Here is a 23,917-nt window from a genome sequence, read left to right on the forward strand (position 1 = left end):
AACCAAGGTTGGGCCTTGCTGGAGGAGTTTTATTCAAAGTGAACTGTCAAGGGGGTCCCATAAATCACCCAACCGTGTAAGGAACGCAAAATCAAGGAACATAACACTGGTATGACGGAAACTAGGGCGGTAAGAGTGGAACAAGTCACCAGGCATAAGGCCGAGCCTTCCACCCTTTACCAAGTATATAAGGTGCATTAATTAAACAGGAGATATTGTGATATCCCAAAATATCCATGTTCCGACCAGGAACAAACTTCATCTTCACCTGCAACTAGCAACGCTATAAGAGGGGCTGAGCAAAAGCGGTGACATAGCCAAACAACGGTTTGCTAGGACAGGATGGTTAGAGGTTTGACATGGCAATAGGGAGGCATGATAGACAGTGGCAGGTAGAGCTAACAAAGCGATAGAGCAAGTACTAGCAAGCAAAGATAGAAGTGATATCGAAGGTATGGTCATCTTGCCTGCAAGGTTCTCAGAGTTGTCGAAGGCTTGATCCTCGTTAGCATACTCAACAGGTTCCTCATGCATGTACTCGTCTCCCGGCTCTACCCAAAGCAAGAACATAAGCAAAGGAACCACAATACATCACGGTGCAATGCACAAGCAACATGATGCAATACATGTCATGATATGCGAGATGTGATATGCAATGCTTATGCGTGCTTCGGGAGGAAAAAGGATGAACAAGGCATCAACTTGGCAAACCAAGTATGCCGCTGGAAAGATGAGATGATTTCGGTTGAAATTGATATGAAGATCAGCGGAAACGGATGCACGTTTTGCAAATGGCAAGCAAAACAAGAATGGCGCAAAGATGCGATTAACAGCACGATGCTACTTAGCATGCAACAAGAAACTATGCTACAACACCCCAACATACCAAAAAAGCATATGGCAGTGATCTACAGGAGATGCTTAACAAAAGAGGAACACTGAGCTACGGCTATATCACATCATAACAGGTTCAAACAAGCATGGCAAAAGAGCTAAAAATATCAGGTTGGACATGGCATAAACAACATCACGGAGCAATGTTCAGAGCAAGTTATCAACAAGCTACAGGAACTTATAATAGCAAAACAAGACATGGCATGAATCTACTCAAAGCATAGATCAAAAGTCCCTTACTAGCCATAAGCCAAAAAGGATCAGAAAATATGATGGCACCCATGTAAACATAGCAAGTTTCGTTAACAGATTCAGCAAACAAAGCATGGCATTGACAGAATTACGAAGGCACCTTCGTGACCTCGATGCACTCACTACAGAGCATTTCATGATAAACTAATCATACATCCATCAAGAAGACATGACATAGAAGCTATACATGGCAAGAACAACATCATAGCATACACGGATCAACTACAACAACCTTGGCAAAATTGAATAACATGTAAACAATCTGCCAGGAAACATTTTGAAGCAAAAGTAGAGCACGAAAATGACATGCTAGACTACTCCATAATTTCAAACAGGGGCATGTATGGGTAGATCATAACCATATGTTCAAAACACCCTTACTGAAGTATCTCAAATTATGCATGGATCTCTCTATAGCAACATGTTTACATGGCATGAAAATAACAGCAGAACAGGGACCAAAATCAGCAATATCACGAAGCCTAGTTTGCATGCTTGTGCTAGTCACCACATTGATCACAAAAATACATGGCAAGTACCTATGTAAAGAAGACATGGCATAGTTCAAAACACATTTAGGGATCAAGTACATAGGATGCACACATCAATCATGGCAAAAATGACAAAAGTGCATGTTCTGATACGAATCTGAAACTAACATTATGAAGCACTCTTAAAACAGCATTTCGGGCACCAAGATGAGCTCAAATGAAAATGATGCAATGAGATGAAATGATGTACTCTTCAAGGCGAACAATTCGGTATGCTACACGCCCAAAACGGAGCCACGGGTGCAAAGTTGTGGGGCGATGAACATGCAACAAAATTAATGATAGATAAGGACTAGGATGAATTTCGGGGGGAGGAAGAAAGTCAACCCTAAGCCAAATCGGATGTGGATCCGGCCCGGACGTCGGAGTTGGCCGGAGATGAGGACGGCTGGAGGAGATGTCGGGGCGAGGCGGCGGCCGAGACGGCGGGCGGCGGCACCGGGGCGCGCGGCGGCGGCGAGGCGGCCGCGGGACGGCGGCCGGTCGTGGGTGGACGGCCGCGGCGGCGGCGACGGTGGCGCCGCGGGAGCGGGCGGCAGCGACGGGAGACTCAGGCGGCAGGGAGCGGGCGATGGGCCGCGGGGGCCCCGCCTGGGCCCGGTGGGCCTGCGCGGGAGGCGGCGGCGATGTGGGCGCGGGCTGCCCACATGGCAGCCCCTGGTTGGTTGGGTGCGGCGGCGTGGACGTTGTCCGGCGCCGGCGGAAGGTGTCCGGCACAGAGAGGAGCGGGGCTAGGGTTAGGGTAGGAAATGATCCGGGATTTCGGGGGAGGGGGTGTTTTTATAGGTAGAAGGAGCTAGGAGTGTCCAAATGAGGTGTAGTTTTCGCCCACACAATCGTGGTCCGACGACGGTGAGCATGGAAGTGACTTAGATGGGTTATTGGGCTGTTTTGGAGGGGTGTTGGGCTGCATCTCAAAAGAGGCCTTTGCGGTTATGCGGTTAACGGTTGGAGTATCAGACGAGCTCCAAATGACCCGAAACTTGACAGGTGGTCTACCGGTGCTATACCAGGGCCACTTGGCAAGGCTCGGTCCATTCTGAGAATGTTTAACACCCGCACACCAAAAGAGACAAGAGGGATGCGCCGGTGCATGTGGGAGTGTCGGATTGCGAAATGGACAACGGGGAAAATGCTCGGGTGCATGAAACAAGCACGTATGCAAATGAGATGCACATGATGACATGATATGAGATGCATGACATGAATAAAATGCAAAACAAAAGACAAAACCCAACCACGGAGGGAATATCATATCACATAGCCGAAAAAGGCAAGAGTTGGAGTTACAAAGATGGAAAGTTACATCCGGGGTGTTACAGTAGAGGAGCTCACAGCAAGGTCGTAGAGCAGCTCAGCGTGCCCGGGGACGGCTTGTTGATGATGGAAAGTCGCCGTCGATCTCCGTGGTCGGAGGAGGAAGAAGGGGGCAGGGACGACGCGTTGGGGCCTTCTACTTGCCTGGGATGACGGAGAGGACGAGGGCGGCACGACGGAGCTCGGGGGTGCGTCTGAGAGGCGAGGCAGTGGCTGTGGCCACGACAACGATGAGCGGCGGCGACAGCGGCACTCGGGCGCGAGAGGAAGAGAGAGCAGAGGAGGGGAGAAGCACGGGAGAGAGTGAGAGCGGTCTAGGAGGTGCATGGTGACGCGGGAGAGATCCAGGGCGAGCAGGCAAGCAGGAGGTGGCCAGCGCGTGCGCGCACGCGTCGGGCACACACCCTCCTGCCTACTGGCAGGAGGTTGAAGACGGTGGCGGTTGCGGTGGGCTAGGCCGCACAGTGCTGGACTAGCACAGGAGCTGGGCCGGCTCTGGTGGGCTGGCTCTGGTGGGCTGCACAGGTAAGCACTTCTCTCTCTCTCTCATTTGTTTCTGTTTTCTATTTCTTTTCCTCTGTTTTGAATTAGTAAAAATACTAACCCATTTTGTAAACTCCTGAAATAATTTGTGGACTCTCTCTGGATTATTCCAGTGACCCACATTTAGTTTCAGATTTATTTGAGCACTTAAATTATTTATAGTACTTAAATGCCCAAAGTCACTTACAATATGATTTAATTCAAAAATCCAAAAATGATCTAAGAATATATTCATCATTTTTGGCAGAGGTTTTCACCTTAACCAGAAATCATGAACTTTTCTTAGGGACATTTTGGGTTTATTGAAAAAAGATTTTAATCCATCCTAGTTGAGTTGATTTAATGCTAGGGTTTGAACATCCCCATTTCAATCTTAAATAAAATTTAGACATGATGCAACAACCAAGCTAGCACAAGTGCATAGCAAGGATAGGGATGTGACAACTCACCCCCACTAAACAAGAATCTCGTCCCGAGATTCAAGACGTGAGGTAAGAGGACAAAGGGGACACAAACTAACACAATCTTCATGATCCGTTTGCTCTTGTCGAAAATGTTGATTCATTGCATCATCTTGGTCTTGACATCTTGCTTTGAGAACTCCATTCAACATGACCACGAGAACAAATGAAAACTCTAGAAGAATCAATCTTCTCGAGGGACGAGCAACTAACGATCAACTCACGGAATGAGGCATAGAACACCTCTTGAGCTGAGATGTTCAAACACACTTCGGGAGGAATGGAAGAACAGATGACGGCAACTCGATTTGGTAGGCAACAATTCCACGCTTGAGGAGATGGTGAATGGTTTGAAGATAGCAATGAAATAATTGCCATGATTCCATAACGGGGCACCTTAGAGAAGGTGACACGTAGAATTATTTCCTTAAGTAGCAGAAAGAATTACTTTTGATACCTAGATCATTGAAACTCTCTATACCATCCTAAGGCAATTCACAAACGATCGTTTGACAGAGTTCGAAGGAATGGCATATCCGGATTCGAGTGGATGATGTGGACTACCTTGTTGAAGACAACGCGATGGATGATTTTGCTTATCATCGGAAATGGATGGGATCCATTGTAGGACCACCTCTGAAAATGATCCTAAGCAACAATTGCTGAGATGGGCAGTCAAGGAAGGTTGGCACAAGGCGGTGTAAGCTGGGAACAGAATGCAAATGTCGGGAATGTTCCAACCATCACATCTGCCTGAGATTCAGATCTGGTTGGTGTCAGGATATTCCAGACTCATCAAGTCTAGAAAGAAAAATGGAAGTTTGCAACAGAAATCGACGAGATGACGTTGCAATATTCTCGGGGAGTGAACTACGATAACAAGCTCCAAAACATGAGCTGGTTCTGCTACACACCTGCGAACACGCTGTCCAAGACAAGCATGACCACATAGTAATCTTACAACAAAATGCTACCGAGTTCTGGTAGGGAGCCATCATTGCAGATCACAAAATCTTGTGCGTGAACTAGTATTAGCACAACAAACTCATTTTCCTTGAACAAATCAATCAGTGGCTTGGTGTGCTAGGGAATACATATGGAGTGCAGGTAATTAATCTACCAAACCATAGGATACATTCGCACATGCATAACTGACTTGGGATGGTACCAGAGGACACAAAAACAATCTTTCTCGAACTCACGGCGGCAACTTGCACCAAATGCACATGAATTCAAGGAATTCACTTCTTCCATCCAACATATGCTTCATGAACGGAACATGAAGATAATGCTTATAAAAAAGTTTCCAACACTATCTGGATGTCCAACACTAATCATGGAGAAGATAAAAATGTTGTTGATGGGCTCAACAACAAGTCATCGAGATTTCCATATAAGTGGAATTCCACAATTATGTGAACAAGGTGATAGCATTGGTCAGACCCAAAAGATATAATGGTGTATGCTCGAGGAAGCAACCACGAGTAAGACAACATTACGAATGTCATTGGTTCTGATTTGTTTTGAAGATAGCCCATACTCAAATCAAAGATTGGATAAGATGATAGGTCCATTAACTGATCACGAGGGACAATCGATGAAAATATCATCTTTCCTCAACACACACACACACGATATCGCTTAAAATGAACTAAGTCGGACAAGCTTTCATCTTCCAAGTCTCGAAGTTGTTGTTTAACCTAACCAACTCGCTCAGGGTATCCGACACAGATTCTTGGAGAAAGGGTGGTTTACAAGAAAACCAACTTGATCATGAACCCAACATAGCGGTCAGGTGACGATTTGGTGATACATTCCGAGAAGATATACGGAAAATCACGAACCACCGATATGTCACTAAGCTCAAGAACAATCTTACTTTTCAGGGCAAGACGATATGATCAAATAAGCAAGGATTGACACCATCCTAACTCATTGATCGAAAAGTGCACCGGAAATAAGGATTAGGTAGCACGATCAACCTTAGGGTGATGATTCAACAATCAACACGTAAGGATAAGATTATTGTCCATTTAACTACCAAGCAACAGAGTTGCTAGGAGTATAGATTTCTCACATCACGGTTCACTTGTCGGCAATCCGGTTGCGACAACACGGAACCGAGGAATGAATAATGATGCCGAGAAGTATCACTACGTCAAGAATTCCTAAGAGAAGGTGCAATTCTCATGACATTCCTGACATAAAGTGGGTAATACTTCAGGGTAGAACAGACCAAAAGCTTGATTGCATTTTGATCTGCAGAATACAACTGCTTTGACTCAATCCTGGATATGGGTGAGGTACTGGAGTTTGTTTCTACTAGTCATTCCGGAATGGAATGGCTTGAAGGACCACAGGAGTAAAAGGCATCGATGAACACGAATGCACAACCACTCCTGACTGTCAATTGATAGACGAGGGCCAGAAAAGAACTGAAGAGGGATAATCCCAAAAGAACATATGATTTTCTGAGTTGTGGATGCATGGGATAAAATGTTGAACGAGTTCAACATATTTCTTCCGGATAACCCATGCAGAAAGGTTGAACTGGCAGAGTCGCAATATAGGATGGACAACCCATCGAGAGCGCTCCTGTTGTGATCTTTTGATCCAACAAACTTCTGCCGTAAGTGGTTCGTAGTATTTGGAAGAAGGAAATACCACGAACCTCGAGGACTAAGGCAAAGGTTACTAATATCCTAAAGGAACGAGCAAAGACTATCAACATGAGGTAAGTAGGGTGAGTCTCGGGTTCAAAACCCAGGAATAGAATGCCTACTAACTAAATGGCATCACGGGATGCTTTCGAGGATGACGGCCAGATTCATCACACTGGGAACACAAAGCATGACTAGGGTACTAGGTGATCCTCTAAGGCACCTAGGGTCATAATAGTAGCTCCAACATATATGTCGAGGCAGCAGAGTACCTCAACTCACCGATTAGTGTGCTTGAACTGGCCCAAAGGGACATCGGGAATGGGAAGAAGGGATTTGCAAATGCATCAGACTGTTTAGAAACCTGGGATGACTCAGACAACATAATGGCTGTAAATGCTCAAAAAAAGATTTGAGACATTCACAAGGATTTGCATAGTCACTCAACAACATCATATCAAGGTTCTGGTTCAATTGATAACATACTAAAGTAGTAGAAATTGAACTGAGGCCTGGAACCAACAATCCTAAGATTCTACGGATTAGTAACACGTGATCCTGATAGAGAGAAGAGAAAGCCTAGTTCCTTAACCCCGTAGGAAAGATAAGATGACTCAGAACAGAAGGGCACAAGGTATAAGGAGTAAAAGAGCCTTACGTTCCATCCCACAATCAATTCCCTTATATAACTAAAGAATTTCTAGACTCAACTTCGACCAGTTTGGCTTGGTAATCCTACAGGCAGTCGGGCTCTGATACCAAAGCTGTCAGGACCCCGACTCAAAGCCACACCGATCTAGCATGTAACACCTCATATCACTTTGCGGCCTCACGTACGATATTCCCACGGGTGTCGCCATACCTTGCCCGGGACCGTTTGCGCCTTTTAGCACACATATATGATAGTGTCGCTAGCATCCATATGACAAGGAACCCCCGCTGACATGGCTAGTCGTGAACCCAAAGTGGCACTAACTTACAGGGACAGGCATACATGACCCAGCAATGAACGTGTCGGTCATCAGCGAGTGAATTCAGGCTGTAGCAACTGGGCTAGCAGGACTCCAGTAAACCGGGCCGTAGCAGGCTAACAGGACTCCGGTAGACACCGCGTGACATTTCCCCAAAGGGACATACACAGGAACGAAGAAGGACACATGCCGGCCAGCCTAAGTGTTCCGGAGCAGTAGCAAGCTACCAAGGCTCAGTGGAAGCACTAGGAGACATTTCCCGGTAAGAGAGGCTACCAAGGATAAACAACTAGATAGTCAGATCAAACACATACCAAGCATTTCAAACATACACACAATAAGCTCGATATGTTCAAATACGACATGGCATCACAACATGACTCTACAACTCGAGTATTTTATTCAATAGGCTCCGAGGAGCTAGATATTACAAACATGGGTCTCATGACCCAACATTCAGAGCACACCAGTGAAAGCACAAGCGGAGGCTTAACATGTCTGAGTACAGACATCTACAAATGAAAAAGGCTGAGAAGCCTGACTATCTACCAGATCCTGCCGAGGGCACAAGATCGTAGCTGAGGTAACAAGCTAAACGTCGAAGTCCACACGAAACTACTAGTGAGACAGAAGTCTCTCTGCAAAAACATAAATAGGCAAACATGAGTACAAATGTACCCAGCACATCAAATTTAACTACATATGCATCATTATCAACAAAGGGGATGGTGGGGTTTAACTGCAGCAAGCCAGCTTTGACTCAGTGGCTATCCTGTACTACGAATGCAAGTAACTCTTTTGAGGTGGTGCACACGAGTCCACATATTCACCATACCAATACACCACTATGGATCCAATCCCGTCTCCCTACGAGAACGCCATCCATAGCACTCACGCTTATCTTGCGCATTTTAGAGTATCCACTTTCACTTGTCTATGAACTGTATAGGCAACCCAGAAGTTCTTTACCGCGGACACGACTATTCAAATAGATAATGTTAACCCTGCAGGGGTGTACTTCTTCACACACGCTCTCACCACTTATCGCCATTTACACGACATGTACTCGGCAGCCTTCAAGCGGAAGCCCAGCGAGGGTGTCGGTCACGACCTAACTAACCACACAAGTCTCTCATCCAGGTTTATCGCCTATTCAGGTTCCATCCGCAAGGATATCCGGTCGGGGTGTCGCTCACGGCCCCAAATGATGTGAACAGGGTTCCCAAGCCCACCATCCGGGTGCCACTTGGTACACCGTGCCACTGTGCCTAGTCTGTCCCAAGCCCACCTTTACCGGGTGCCAGTTGGTAGACTACTAACACTACCTACAAACACCAGAAACTAGTTGCAACTCCTGGACAGAGATCAGGTTGATTAATAAGTCGAGAGGGGCCGAGTTACCAGAACCCAATGTGTGGTAGTAACTGTTCATGGATCACAAACACAGAACTCAGTTCCTGAGGACGGTTTCAATGAGACAACCCACCATGTACTCCTACAACCCACCATGTACTCCTACATGGTCTCTCACCGCTATCTTTACCAAATCGTATTCACACACTTAGATCTCAACAGCAGGACATGTTTCACAACATTCCAGTTCATCCCCGATGAATCAGACCTGACACAACTCTAAGCAATAGCAGGCATGACAGACAAGCATGAATGAGTAGGCACATCAGGGCTCAAACAACACGTACTCATGCTAGTGGGTTCATCTATTTACCGTGGCAATGACAGGTCATGCAGAGGATAAGGGGTTCAACTACCGCAGCATGTAACAGTTGAATCATTGTTGTCCTAATGCAGTAAAAGAGAGAAGAGCGAGAGTGTGGGTTTGTATCGGAAAGAACAAGGGGTTTTTGCTTGCCTAGCACTTCTGAAGATAGTAATAGCTCCTCATCTGTGTCATCGAACTCATCGTCGAAACCACGTCTACTGAGAGGGAACAATTACCGGCAAACAAGGAAGGCACAATCAATGCAATGCACAATATGATGCATGATCATGACATGTCAAGATGATGTGATTTGAGCTAATGCAACTAGCAACAGATTAAATGGGGTTGGTTTGAACCCAAGATTCAAATTCAAACTCCATATGTGGATATTCAAATGCCATTTACATGATTTGTCCTAAACAGTAGCTATAAGTTGTTCTAACATGCATGAAACCAGTACAAATGGGTAGATTGGATTTTTCTGATCATTTTTCATATATAATTTATCTCATTTGGAGTTATAGATTAATTTCTATGATTTTTAGAATGTTAGGGCATTTTCTGGAATTTCCTGAATAAGATTAAATCCAGAAAATACTTTATTGCGTTAGCATTGCATCACTATGATGCCAGCAGTCAACGGAGATGGTCCAGGTCAACCCTGACCTGTGGGTCCCGTTTGCTAGTGCCTAACCTAACTAATCTAATTTAGTTAGCATTAAACTAACACTAATCTAGTTTAGTTAGTGGCCTGGGGCCCACACGTCAGTGACCCAGAGGGGGTCAAACTGTGGTCAACCCCGGGTCAAACTCACCGGAGTTGACCCGCGGCTCACCGCCGGTGAGGCCAGGGACGGCGGAGGAGCTTGGGTTTTGCCCATGGTCGACCAAATCGACCGTGGTTTGGTCCTACGCGTAGCTGGGGCTCGCGCGCATCTGGTAGGGAAAGCGGGAGGGGCTGGGGTGGAGCGAGCTTGTCACGCCCAATATGCGACCCTATCCGAAGGGAACTCGAAGGTCCCACCAAGGATAGACCCGCATATTGAAACGCTTTTGCAAGGTGGATACCATTACATCAACATTACATAATAGATGGGGATACATACAAAAGGCATACAATGACACATGATTACAACATCATCATACATAAGATCAACATCCGACTAAGGATGAAACACAAACAACATTCACCCTGCTAGCCCAGGCTGCCGACCTGGAACCTATCCCCTGATCGAAGAAGAAGCAGAAGAAGAACTCAACGCAAGCAAACATCGCTCTCGCGTCATGATCATCGCACAACCTGTACCTGCAACTGTTGTTGTAGTAATCTGTGAGCCACGAGGACTCAGCAATCCCATTACCATGGGTATCAAGACTAGCAAAGCTTAAAGGGAATGGAAGGGCTAAAGTGGTGAGGTTGCAGCAGCGACTAAGCATGATATGGTGGCTAACATACGCAAATAAGAGCGAGAAGAGAGCAAATGGAATGGTCATGAAGCTAGCAATGATCAAGAAGTGATCCTGAACTCCTACTTACCTCAAGCATAACCCAAAAAAACCGTGTTCACTTCCCGGACTCCGCCGAAAAGAGACCATCACGGCTACACACGCGGTTGATGCGTTTTAACTCGAATCTGGTGTCAAGTTATCTACAACCGGACATTAACAAATTCCCATCTGCCCATAACCGTGGGCACGGCTTTCGAAAGTTTATACCCTGCAGGGGTGTCCCAACTTAGCCCATGATATGCTCTCGCAATCAACGAAGGATATACCTTCTCCCAGGAAGACCCGATCAGACTCGGAGTCCTGGTTTACAAGACATTTCGACAATGGTAAAACAAGACCAGCAAAGCCGCCCGATGCGCCGACAATCCCGATAGGAGCTGCACATATCTCGTTCTCAGGGCAACACCAGATGAGACAGGCTACGAGTAAAACCAGACTTTGAGTTTCCCTGAGGTGGCCCCGCAGGGGGCTCGGTTCGGACCAACACTTAGACAAGCACTGGCCCGGGGGGGGTCTTAAATAAAGATGACCCTTGAGAGAGCGACTCCCAAGGGAAAAGTAGGTGGTGGTGAGGAAAATGGTAAAACCAATGTTGGGCCTTGCTGGAGGAGTTTTATTCAAAGCAAACTGTCAAGGGGGTCCCATAAATCACCCAACCGCGTAAGGAATGCAAAATCCGGGAACATAACACCGGTATGACGGAAACTAGGGCGGCAAGAGTGGAACAAAACACCAGGCATAAGGCCGAGTCTTCCACCCTTTATCAAGTATATAGATGCATTAATTAAATAAGAGATATTGTGATATCCCAACATAATCCTGTCCACCATGGAGCAATCTTCAACTTCACCTGCAACTAACAACGCTATAAGAGGGGATGAGCAAAAGCGGTAACATAGCCAAGCAATGGTTTGCTAGGAAGGGTGTCATAGGAAGCGCAACATAGCAATAGAACGAAACAACTTGCATAGCAATGATAGTAATGAGATCCAAGGTGACGGTCATCTTGCCTGAAATCCTGCAAGGAAGAAGAACGAGTCCATGAAGAAGATGAAGCCACGAAGACGAACCAAGCGTAGACGAACGAATCCTCACGATCGCAACGAAACGGGAACTATCGAGAAGAAGCACACAACATGGTAAAAACACCACACATGAACAAGTCATGATGCTCAACCAAGTATGATGCATGGCAAGGCTACATGAAGCTGCTCTTGGCAAGAGATGATGCATACAAGAGCAACACATCGAAGCAAGTTTAAATGAGGCCGGGAACAACATATAACAAATCCGGTAAGTCCTCATATGCAAGTTTCGAAATTGGTCCAGATCTGAATAAACCTTATGTTCAAGTTGTTAAACAGCAAGTTAAGAAGCACAAATATGATCTACACGAGATTCTAGTCAAGTTACATATAAAGTTCATTTAGTTCGGAGCTACGTCCTAGAAGATATGAGCAAATCAAGTTAAACGTGGCATTGATGTAAAATGCATACAAACATCAAGAAAACACACCAAAACATGTATGCAACATGATAATATCAAACTACATGCAATTCTAAGCAAGTTTCATATAGAGCACACTCAAAACGGAGCAACGGTTCAACACATACACTCTATACAAGTTATAGCAACAATCTGTCCAAAACAGCAACTAGGTATCTTGCAAGCATCAAAACAACATGCTACAACACCCTAACATGAGAACAAAAGGCATGGGCATGATGTACAGGGAAATCAGTACAAAACAGGAACACTGAGCTATCTCCATAAATCACTAGAACATGCTCAAACACACATGGAAAGATAGCAAATAATATCAGTTTCAGACTTTGCAGAAATAACATCAGGTTGCAATGTTTAGAGCTATCAAACAACATGTTACAGGAACTTAACATGGCAAACAAAGGCATGGCATGAACCTACTAAATCCATAGAACAAAAGTCCTTTACTGACCATGAACCAAAAAGGAACAGAAGATACGATGGCACCCATGTAAACATGGCAAGTTATATGACAGATTCATACATGGCAGGAACAACAATAAGTAGGCATGTTGGTGAGCTTGTACCACTCACCACAGAGCATTACATGGCATGGCAGGGCAACCAACAGTAAGAAGACATATTTATGAAGATAATCATGGCAAGAGCAAGTTCATAGGGTGCATGAATCACTAGCAAAACACATGACAAACTGGAACTTAGTGTTAACAGGCTGAAAGCAACATTATTTAGCAACTTTAGAGCAAGATTATAACAAGCTACAACAGGATATAAATGCAACCAGGGGCATGGATGGATAGATCATGACATGTATGACAAAACATCATTAGTGAATATCTCCAGATTATGCATAGAATGACTTGTAGCAGCAGGTTTACATAGCATCACAAAATAACAGATTCTGCCTAGCAAAACAGCAACAAGTACACTACTTCACGAGCTCGATTCACTCACCACAAGTCATTGCATGACAAGATAAGCATAGCATCAGCAAGAAGACATGTGTATGAAACTAACCAAGGCAAGAACACGTTCATAGCATGCAAGGCAAAATTGAATAACATGTAAACAATCTGCCAGGAAACATTTTATAACAAAAGTAGAGCAAGAAAAGGACATGCTAGACTACTCCATAATTGCAAACAAGGGCATGAATGAATAGATAATAACCATATGTTCAAAACATCCTTAATTAACTATCTCAAAATATGCATGGATCTCTCTATAGCATCAAGTTTACATGGCATCAAAATAACAGCAGAACAGGGACTAAAATCAGCAACATCACGAAGTCTAGTTTGCATGCTTGTGCTAGTCACCACATTGATCACAAAAATACATGGCAAGCACCTCTGTAAAGATGGCATGATGTAGCACAAAACACATTTAGACATAAACCTCATAGGATGCACACATCAAATATGGAAAAAATGACAAATGAGCATGTTCTATTAACCGACAGCAGACAACATCATATAGCACTATTGCAACAATGATTCAGGCATCAAGATGAGCTCAAATGAACATGGTGAAATGGAATGAAATGTAGAGAATCTCTCAATGACATTTTGATATATTACACACACGAAACGGAGCAGTATGCAAAGAGTTATGACATGTCGAACAGGGCACCATAATGCTGAAAATCTCAGGGACAGGCAAAATTATACCTCCGCGAAAAGTCAACGCGGGACGGAGGGAAGCGGGACGGGCAGATCCGGGACGCGGACACCCGTTTGGTTCCCGGGGTTGGTGGATCTCATCCACCTTCCCCGGATCCGGCTAGGTTGCGGCCTCTGGCGAGGTAGCGGATTCCGGTGAGGGGAGGCGCGGGTGCCGGCAAGGGGAGGGCGAGGCGCCGGCGAGGAGACGGGGCGGCGCGGGCGCACGGCGGAGCCGGACGAAGGCGGCGGCAGACGAGGCGCTCCGGCAGTAGAGAAACCAAGGGGCGGCGGCGGAGTCCGGCGGGGCTCCGACGAGGGGCGCCAAATCCGGCGGCGGCGGAGCAAGCGGGCGCGGTCGGGGCCACGGCATGGAGCGGGGCGGCGGCTGGCGGCGACGGGCGCGGTCGGGGGCGACCGGCGGCAGGGCAGAGCCGGCGAGCTCCGGCGGCTCGCCGGTCGGAGGCGGGGCCGGACGCGACGGGGAGGCGGCAGAGCTAACGGGAGCTCGGGGCGAGCGGGCGGGCCGCGGACGGCGAGCGGCGGCGATGAAGCGCGGGCCGGGCGGGCCGTCCTCGGGCCCCGTGGGCCGCGGCGGCGCGTGGTACGGGCGGCGCGGGAGAGGCTGGGGCGGCGGCGCGGGTGACGTGTCGCGCGGGGATTGGCCGGGGTGAGGTGGAGGCTGGACGTGTCCGACCGGAGTTGGACATGTCCGGTGGCGGCGGGGGGGAGTTTTTAGGGTTTCATCTGCGATTTGGACGGGGGAGGCATATATTTATAGGTAGAGTGAGCTAGGAGACTCCAAAAGGAGTGCGGTTTTCGCCCACACGATCATGATCGAACGACCGAGAGCATGGAGGGGGGTAGGATGGGTTTTGGGCCACTTTGGAGGGTGTTGGGCTGCAAGACAAAAGAGGCCTTTACGGTTCCCCGGTTAACTGTTGGAGTATCAAATGACCTCCAAATGGCACGAAACTTGACAGGAGGTCTACCGGTGCTATACCAAGGCCGCTTGGCAAACCTCGGGCCATTCCGAGAACGTTTAACACCCACTCACAACAACAAGGTCTGAGAGGGGACGACGGGCGCGCGCGAGAGGTCTGGACTCCGAACGGACAACGACGAGAACCAGGAGAACCCGAACGGATGCAATTTTTGAAAAACATGTGGATGAAATGCAGATGATGACATGGCAAAATGCAACACGCAAGCAAATGACATGGCAACAGTGATGAATAACTGGAAGACACCTGGCGCAACGAATCTGGGGCGTTACAAGACTCCTCCACTAACAAGAGATCTCGTCCCGAGATCTTAGGACCGAGACGGAAGGGAAAAGGGATGAGGTGAAACAAGAACTCAAGAGAAGAAGCAAAGAATCAAGAGCACTCGAGAAGAAGAGAGGAACGGCGAGAATGACGAGAATCGAAAGCTCACGGAATCAGATAGACTATGAAAACACTCCGGTTAGAATGAGATAAGAAACGAGTAAGACTGAAAGGATTTAGGCAGCACTCCGGTTGAACAAGGAAAGAATAGAACACGAACTAGAGAGGATGAAATGATCCTTGATGAAGACATGACACAAAACCTCTGGAAAGAATTTAAAGAGTTGAATGAAAAGAACTTAGAAGGAAGGGTTGAACAGAGTTGTTGAGAAAATCAACAATGAAAGAATAAGCTTGTTGTGGTCTTATAGGTAACATCTCAAGATTATGAGGTCATAACCGGCCACAAACGGAAATGATTGGATAGCTGAGGAGAACGAAGAAATGCAGAACTCCACTTCAAAATAATACGGAGAATTAATTTCCCTTCGAGATGTGAGAAGAAAGATACTAGAACTCGTTGAACAAAATCTTGATGAAAAACTTGAAGAATGGATTAAATCATGATTAACCACCATGAAGAACTCCGGTGATAAAAGGATGGTGAGATAGAATGAAGGAATAAAGAATAATATTAAAGCTTGCGATGACTTAGATGGAGGTACCGATGAGATGGCCGAGGAAATTTGAACTCCGGAAAAGAAAAGATGAAAACACTTGAAACTAGAATTTATTCATCAAGAACAAACTCCGATGGAAGGGATTACTCGCTTGGATGAAATAAGAATAAGATTTATTGTATGCTTATCCTTCATCAAATTAAATTGATGAAAAGCAATGGATTTTGAATACTACTTATTCTTCTTGAAAAGGATTGAGAAGTGACATATCACAAACTTGAGAAGGTCTTCATGAACCACCGGTAGGATTGGAAAGAGGGAATGAATATATGATAAACAAAGGAAAAGGAGTGTTGAATGAACCACCGGTAGGATTGGAAAGAATGAATGAATTAATATGATAATCAAGGAAAAAGGAATCTGAAGGAACCACCGTAAGAATTCGGAAATGACTGCCGAAAGAGAATTAATCACCGGAAGAATTAGAAGAACAAATATGCTTGAGGAGATTTAGATACAAAAGAACGGGAAGACTTCGAACTGATTAAAGAGCACTTGAACAAAGCGCCGGTGTAATTGGATAACGGTAGCTAAAATGTGATGACAAAGGATTCTTCTGGAATGATGGCCTCCGGTGAAACGAAAAAAAATCAACTCCTGAATACTCCGGATGGGTAAGAAAAGAATATCTGACAAATGGAATAATTCGAGTCGATAGCATGAAACTAGAACCGCGAGTCTTTGAGAGAACGCGCAAGATTTAGAAGGAACTCTTCTTCGATCTTCAAATGACGACGAGAAAACACCACTAAAATTACTGAGATACTCCGGGAGAATGGAAAGCAAAGAGGTTGAGCCGACAATGAAATGATTTGAAATCGATCTTGGAGAAGGAATATGACTGATGAAAATTCATTCTTATGTCAAACTTGGAAATGAATTTGAGAATGGCTCCAAAAAATTAGAAGAGTCAGGTAAGATCCTGGAAAAAGACCTGTGGGTTAGGGCCCACTGAAAGAAACACCATTGGAAAGGATGTTGAATAGATAGATGATGCACCAGAACCATTGAAATATTTGAATGAGGTGACAACCATGAATTAATTGGAACACAAATGAATCTCCTGAGATGTCTTGAACACTCCGGAAGGATAAACTGGTGAGAGGCGAACGAGCAGGGAAGACACTTGATCCAAGGAAAAGAATGTGATCAACCCGAAAAACTTGAATTGAGTTCACCATAAAAGAGATGAAGAATGTCGAACGAGACGAGAATTCACCGGTTGAAATAATTGAGGGAAACCTGAAGAGACTCCGGGAAGAAAAGGGTGGGAGGGTGGAAAAACAAAGGCAACTTGGAAGGGAGAACCAACGAATATCTTGAAGAGAAAACACCGGTTGAAATCATTGAGGAGAGAGAGCAAAAACTTCGTACGAGTAGGATGGATACTCGATTATGGACTCCGGTTCTGAGGAGAAAAGGGGGGGTGGGTGGGAAAGAAAACAACTGAGGATTGAACTTGGCAACGATGAAGAGGCTCGAGTTAACTTGACGAGAAATGCACCGGATGAAAAGAGCTAAGAACCAACGATCGGAAAACCAACTGCGTGATCCTAAAGAAAGTTTGAAAGGGAAGAGAAGTAATTCAAAACACCTACGTAAAGATTCCTTACCAGAGCGACGAAGGGGCAGAGGAGTAAAAAGAATTCCTACTCTCCGATATAACTAGACTCCGAAAATAGTTTTCTTCTAGATCAACAACGTCCAGACTACACGATCAATCAAGGGGGGCTCCTAAGGTCGGTCGAGGCTCTGATACCAACTTGTCACACCCAATATGCGACCCTATCCAAAGGGAACTCGAAGGTCCCACCAAGGATAGACCTGCATATTGAAACGCTTTTGCAAGGTGGATATTATTACATCAACATTACATAATAGATGGGGATACATACAAAAGGCATACAATGCCACATGATTACAACATCATCATACATAAGATCAACATCCGACTAAGGATGAAACACAAACAGGAACTCAAACAACATCCACCCTGCTAGCCCAGGCTGCGGACCTGGAACCTATCCCCTGATCGAAGAAGAAGCAGAAGAAGAACTCAACGCAAGCAAACATCGCTCTCGCGCCATGATCATCGCACAACCTGTACCTGCAACTGTTGTTGTAGTAATCTGTGAGCCACGAGGACTCAGCAATCCCATTACCATGGGTATCAAGACTAGCAAAGCTTAAAGGGAATGGAAGGGGTAAAGTGGTGAGGTTGCAACAGCGACTAAGCATGATATGGTGGCTAACATACGAAAATAAGAGCGAGAAGAGAGCAAATGGAACGGTCATGAAGCTAGCAATGATCAAGAAGTGATCCTGAACTCCTACTTACGTCAAGCATAACCCAAAAACACCGTGTTCACTTCCCGGACTCCACCGAAAAGTGACCATCACGGCTACACACGCGGTTGATGCTTTTTAACTCGGATCTGGTGTCAAGTTATCTACAACGGGACATTAACAAATTCCCATCTGCCCATAACTGCGGGCACGGCTTTCGAAAGTTTATACCCTGCAGGGGTGTCCCAACTTAGCCCATGATAAGCTCTCGCAATCAACGAAGGATATACCTTCTCCCAGGAAGACCCGATCAGACTCAGAATCCCGGTTTACAAGACATTTCGACAATGGTAAAACAAGACCAGCAAAGCCGCCCGATGCGCTGACAATCCCGATAGGAGCTGCACATATCTTGTTCTTAGGGCAACACCGGATGAGAGAGGCTACGAGTAAAACCAGACTTCGAGATTCCCCGAGGTGGCCCCTCAGGCGGCTCGGTTCGGACCAACACTTAGACAAGCACTGGCCCCGGGGGGGGGGCTGAAATAAAGATGACCCTTGAGAGAGCGACTCCCAAGGGAAAAGTAGGTGGTGGTGAGGCAAATGGTAAAACCAATGTTGGGCCTTGCTGGAGGAGTTTTATTCAAAGCGAACTGTCAAGGGGGTCCCATAAATCACCCAACCGCGTAAGGAACGCAAAATCCGGGAACATAACACCGGTATGACGGAAACTAGGGCGGCAAGAGTGGAAGAAAACACCAGGCATAAGGCTGAGTCTTCCACCCTTTACCAAGTATATAGATGCATTAATTAAATAAGAGATATTATGATATCCCAACATAATCCTGTCCACCATGGAGAAATCTTCAACTTCACCTGCAACTAGCAACGCTATAGGAGGGGCTGAGCAAAAGCGGTAACATAGCCAAGCAATGGTTTGCTAGGAAGGGTGTCAAAGGTTAGAGGTTCATGGCAATTTGGGGAGGCTTGCAGAACAGGTGATAGGAAGCGCAACATAGCGATAGAATGAAACAACTTGCATAGCAATGATTGTAATGAGATCCAAGGTGACGGCCATCTTGCCTGAAATCCCGCAAGGAAGAAGAACGAGTCCATGAAGAAGATGACGCCACGAAGACGAACCAAGCGTAGACGAACGAATCCTCACGATCGCAACGAAATGAGAACTATCGAGAAGAAGCACACAACATGGTAAACACACCACACATGAACAAGGCATGATGCTCAACCAAGTATGATGCTTGGCAAGGCTACATGAAGCTGCTCATGGCAAGAGATGATGCATACAAGAGTAACACATCGAAGCAAGTTTAAATGAGGCCGGGAACAACATATAACAAATCTGGTAAGTCCTCAAATGCAAGTTTCGAAATTGGTCCAGATCTGAATAAACCTTATGTTCAAGTTGTTAAACAGCAAGTTAAGAAGCACAAATATGATCTACAAGAGATTCTAGTCAAGTTACATATAAAGTTCATTTAGTTCGGAGCTACGGCCTAGAAGATATGAGCAAATCAAGTTAAACGTGGCATTGATGCAAAATGCATACAAACATCAAGAAAACGCACCAAAACATGGATGCAACATGATAATATGAAACTACATGCAATTCTAAGCAAGTTTCATATAGAGCACACTCAAAACGGAGCAACAGTTCAACACATACACTCTATACAAGTTATAGCAACAATCTGTCCAAAACAGCAACTACGCATCTTGCAAGCATCAAAACAACATGCTACAGCACCCCAACATGAGAACAAAAGGCATGGGCATGATTTACAGGGAAAGCATTACAAAACATGAACACCGAGCAATCTCCATAAATCAATAGAACATGCTCAAACACACATGGCAAGATAGCAAATAATATCAGTTTCAGACTTTGCAGAAATAACATCAGGTTGCAATGTTTAGAGCTATGAAACAACATGTTACAGGAACTTAACATGGCAAACAAAGGCATGGCATGAACCTACTAAATGCATAGAACAAAAGTCCTTTACTGACCATGAGCCAAAAAGGAACAGAAGATATGATGGCACCCATGTAAACATGGCAAGTTATATGACATATTCATACATGGCAGGAACAACAATAAGTAGGCATGTTGGTGAGCTTGTACCACTCACCACAGATCATTACATGGCATGGCAAGGCAACCAAAAGTAAGAAGACACATTTATGAAGCTAAGCATGGCAAGAGAAAGTTCATAGGGTGCATGGATCACTAGCAAAACACATGGCAAAACTGGAACTTAGTGTTAACAGGCTGACAACAACATTATTTAGCAACTTTAGAGCAAGATTATAACAAGCTACAACAGGCTATAAATGCAACCAGGGGCATGGATGGATAGATCATGACATGTATGACAAAACATCATTAGTGAACATCTCCAGATTATGCATAGAATGACTTGTAGCAGCAGGTTTACATAGCATCACAAAATAACAGATTCAGCCTAGCAAAACAGCAACAGCAAGTACACTACTTCACGAGCTCGATTCACTCACCACAAGTCATTGCATGACAAGATAAGCATAGAATCAGCAAGAAGACATGTTTATGAAACTAACCAAGGCAAGAACACGTTCATAGCATGCAAGGATCAACTACAACAACCTAGGCAAAATTGAATAACATGTAAACAATCTGCCAGGAAACATTTTATAACAAAAGTAGAGCAAGAAAATGACATGCTAGACTACTCCATAATTGCAAACAGGGGCATGAATGAATAGAGAATAACCATATATTCGAAACATCCTTACTGAAGTATCTCAAAATATGCATGGATCTCTCTGTAGCATCAAGTTTACATGGCATCAAAATAACAGCAGAACAGGGACTAAAATCAGCAACATCACGAAGCCTAGTTTGCATGCTTGTGCTACTCACCAAATTTATCACAAAAATACATGTCAAGCACCTATGTAAAGATGGCAGGATGTAGCACAAAACACATGTAGAGATCAACCTCATAGGATGCACACATCAAATATGGCAAAAATGACAAATGAGCATGTTCTGTTAACCGACAGCAGACAACATCATATAGCACTCTTGCAACGATGATTAAGGCATCAATATGAGCTCAAATGAACATGGTGAAATGGAATGAAATGTATAGCATCTCTCTATGAACATTGTGAAATATTACACGCACGAAACAGAGCAGTATGCAAAGAGTTATGACATGTCGAACAGGGCACCATAATGCTGAAAATATCAGGGACTTGGGCAAAATTATACCTCCGCGAAAAGTCAACGCGGGACGGAGGGAAGCGGGACGGGCGGATCCGGGACGCGGACGCCCGTTTGGTTCCCGGGGTTGCTGGATCTCATCCACCTTCCCCGGATCCGGCTAGGTCGTGGCCTCCGGCGAGGTGGCGGATTCCGGTGAGGGGAGGAGCGGGTGCCAGCGAGGGGAGCGCGAGGCACCGGCGAGGAGAAGGGGCGGCCCGAGCGCACGGCGGAGCCGGATGAAGGCGGCGGCGGACGAGGCGCTCCCGCGGCAGAGAAGACGAGGGGCGGCGGCGGAGTCCGGCGGGGCTCCGGCGAGGGGCGCCATATCCGGCGGCGGCGGAGCAAGAGGGCACGGTCGGGGCCGCGTTAGGGAGCCGGGCGGCGGCTGGCGGCGACGGGCGCGGTCGGGGGCGACCGGCGGCGGGGCAGAGACGGCGAGCTCCGGCGGCTCACCGGCCTGAGGCGGGGCCGGATGCGACGGGGAGGTGGCAAAGCTAATGGGAGCTCGGGGCGAGCGGGTGGGCCGCGGAGGGCGAGCGGCGGCGGCGAAGCGCGGGCCGAGCGGGCCGGCCTCGGGGCCCGCGGGCTGTGGCGACGCGTGGGACGGGCGGCGCGGGAGAGGCTGGGGCGGCGGTGCGGGTGATGTGCTGCACTGGGATTGGCCGGGTTCAGGTGGAGGCTGGACGTGTCTGGCCGGAGTTGGACATGTTCGGTGGCGGCGGGGGGAGTTTTTAGGGTTTCATCTGCGATTTGGACGGGGAAGGCATATATTTATAGGTAGAGGGAGCTAGGAGACTCCAAAAGGAGTGCGGTTTTCACCCACACGATCGTGATCGAACGACCGAGAGCATGGAGGGGGTTAGGATGGGTTTTGGGCCACTTTGGAAGGGTGTTGGGCTGCAATATAAAAGAGGCCTTTACGGTTCCCCGGTTAACCGTTGGAGTATCAAATGACCTCCAAATGGCACGAAACTTGACAGGCGGTCTACCAGTGCTATACCAAGGCCGCTTGGCAAACCTCGGGCCATTTCGAGAACGTTTAACACCCACTCACAACAATAAGGTCTGAGAGGGGACGATGGGCGCGCGCGAGAGGTCTGGACTCTGAATGGACAACGGAGAGAACCGGGAGAACCCGAACGGATGCAAGTTTTGAAAAACATGCGTATGAAATGCAGATGATGACATGGAAAAATGCAATACGCAAGAAAATGACATGGCAACAGCGACGAATAACTGGAAGACACCTGGCGCAACGAATCCGTGGTGTTACAGAGCTCGCCGGATTCGAGCTCATGGCGGTGGCCGAAGTTCGGACGGGATTGGGTTCGGCGCTACGGTGCACGGGAGGAGGTGTTGGTGGTGGCTATGGGCTCCTGGTGCTGCATTGAGCACAACAGTGAGCTTGTTTCGAGCCGCTGTGGCTATAGCCCCGTCGGCGACGAGGCACGGCGGCGGCGAGCTTCGACCGCGGTGGTTAGTGGGGCTAGAGGATGAAATCGACGGTGGGGTGAGAGGGGTTGGGTTGAGGAGCTCACAACAGGGTCGTAGAGCAGCTCAGCGGGCCCGGGGATGGCTGACGACGGAAAGTCGCCAGCGATCTCCGTGGGCGGAGGAGGAAGAAGGGGGCGGGGATGACATGTAGGGGCTCTTCTGCTTGCCTGGGACGATGGTGAGGACAAGGGCGGCACGACGGAGCTCGGGGGCGCGTCGGAGAGGCGAGGGAGTGGCTGTGTATCACGCCCAATATGCAACCCTATCCAAAAGGAACTCGAAGGTCCCACCAAGGATAGACCCGCATATTGAAACGCTTTTGCAAGGTGGATATCATTACATCAACATTACATAATAGATGGGGATACATACAAGAGGCATACAATGCCACACGAATACAACATCATCATACATAAGATCAACATCCGACTACGGATGAAACACAAACAGAAACTCAAACGACATCCACCCTACTAGCCCAGGCTGCCGACCTGGAACCTATCCCCTGATCGAAGAAGAAGCAGATGAAGAACTCCAAAACAAGTAAACATCACTCTCGCGTCATGATCATCACATAACCTGTACCTCTAACTGTTGTTGTAGTAATCTGTGAGCCACGAGGACTCAGCAGTCCCATTACCATGGGTATCAAGACTAGCAAAGCTTAAAGGGAAAGGAAGGGGTAAAGTGGTGAGGTTGCAGCAGCGACTAAGCATATATGGTGGCTAACATACGCAAATAAGAGCGAGAAGAGAGCAAATGGAACGGTCGTGAAGCTAGCAATGATCAAGAAGTGATCCTGAACTCCTACT

Source organism: Triticum aestivum, chromosome 7B (genome assembly GCF_018294505.1).
Source record: "Triticum aestivum cultivar Chinese Spring chromosome 7B, IWGSC CS RefSeq v2.1, whole genome shotgun sequence".
NCBI classification, from domain to species: domain Eukaryota; kingdom Viridiplantae; phylum Streptophyta; class Magnoliopsida; order Poales; family Poaceae; genus Triticum; species Triticum aestivum.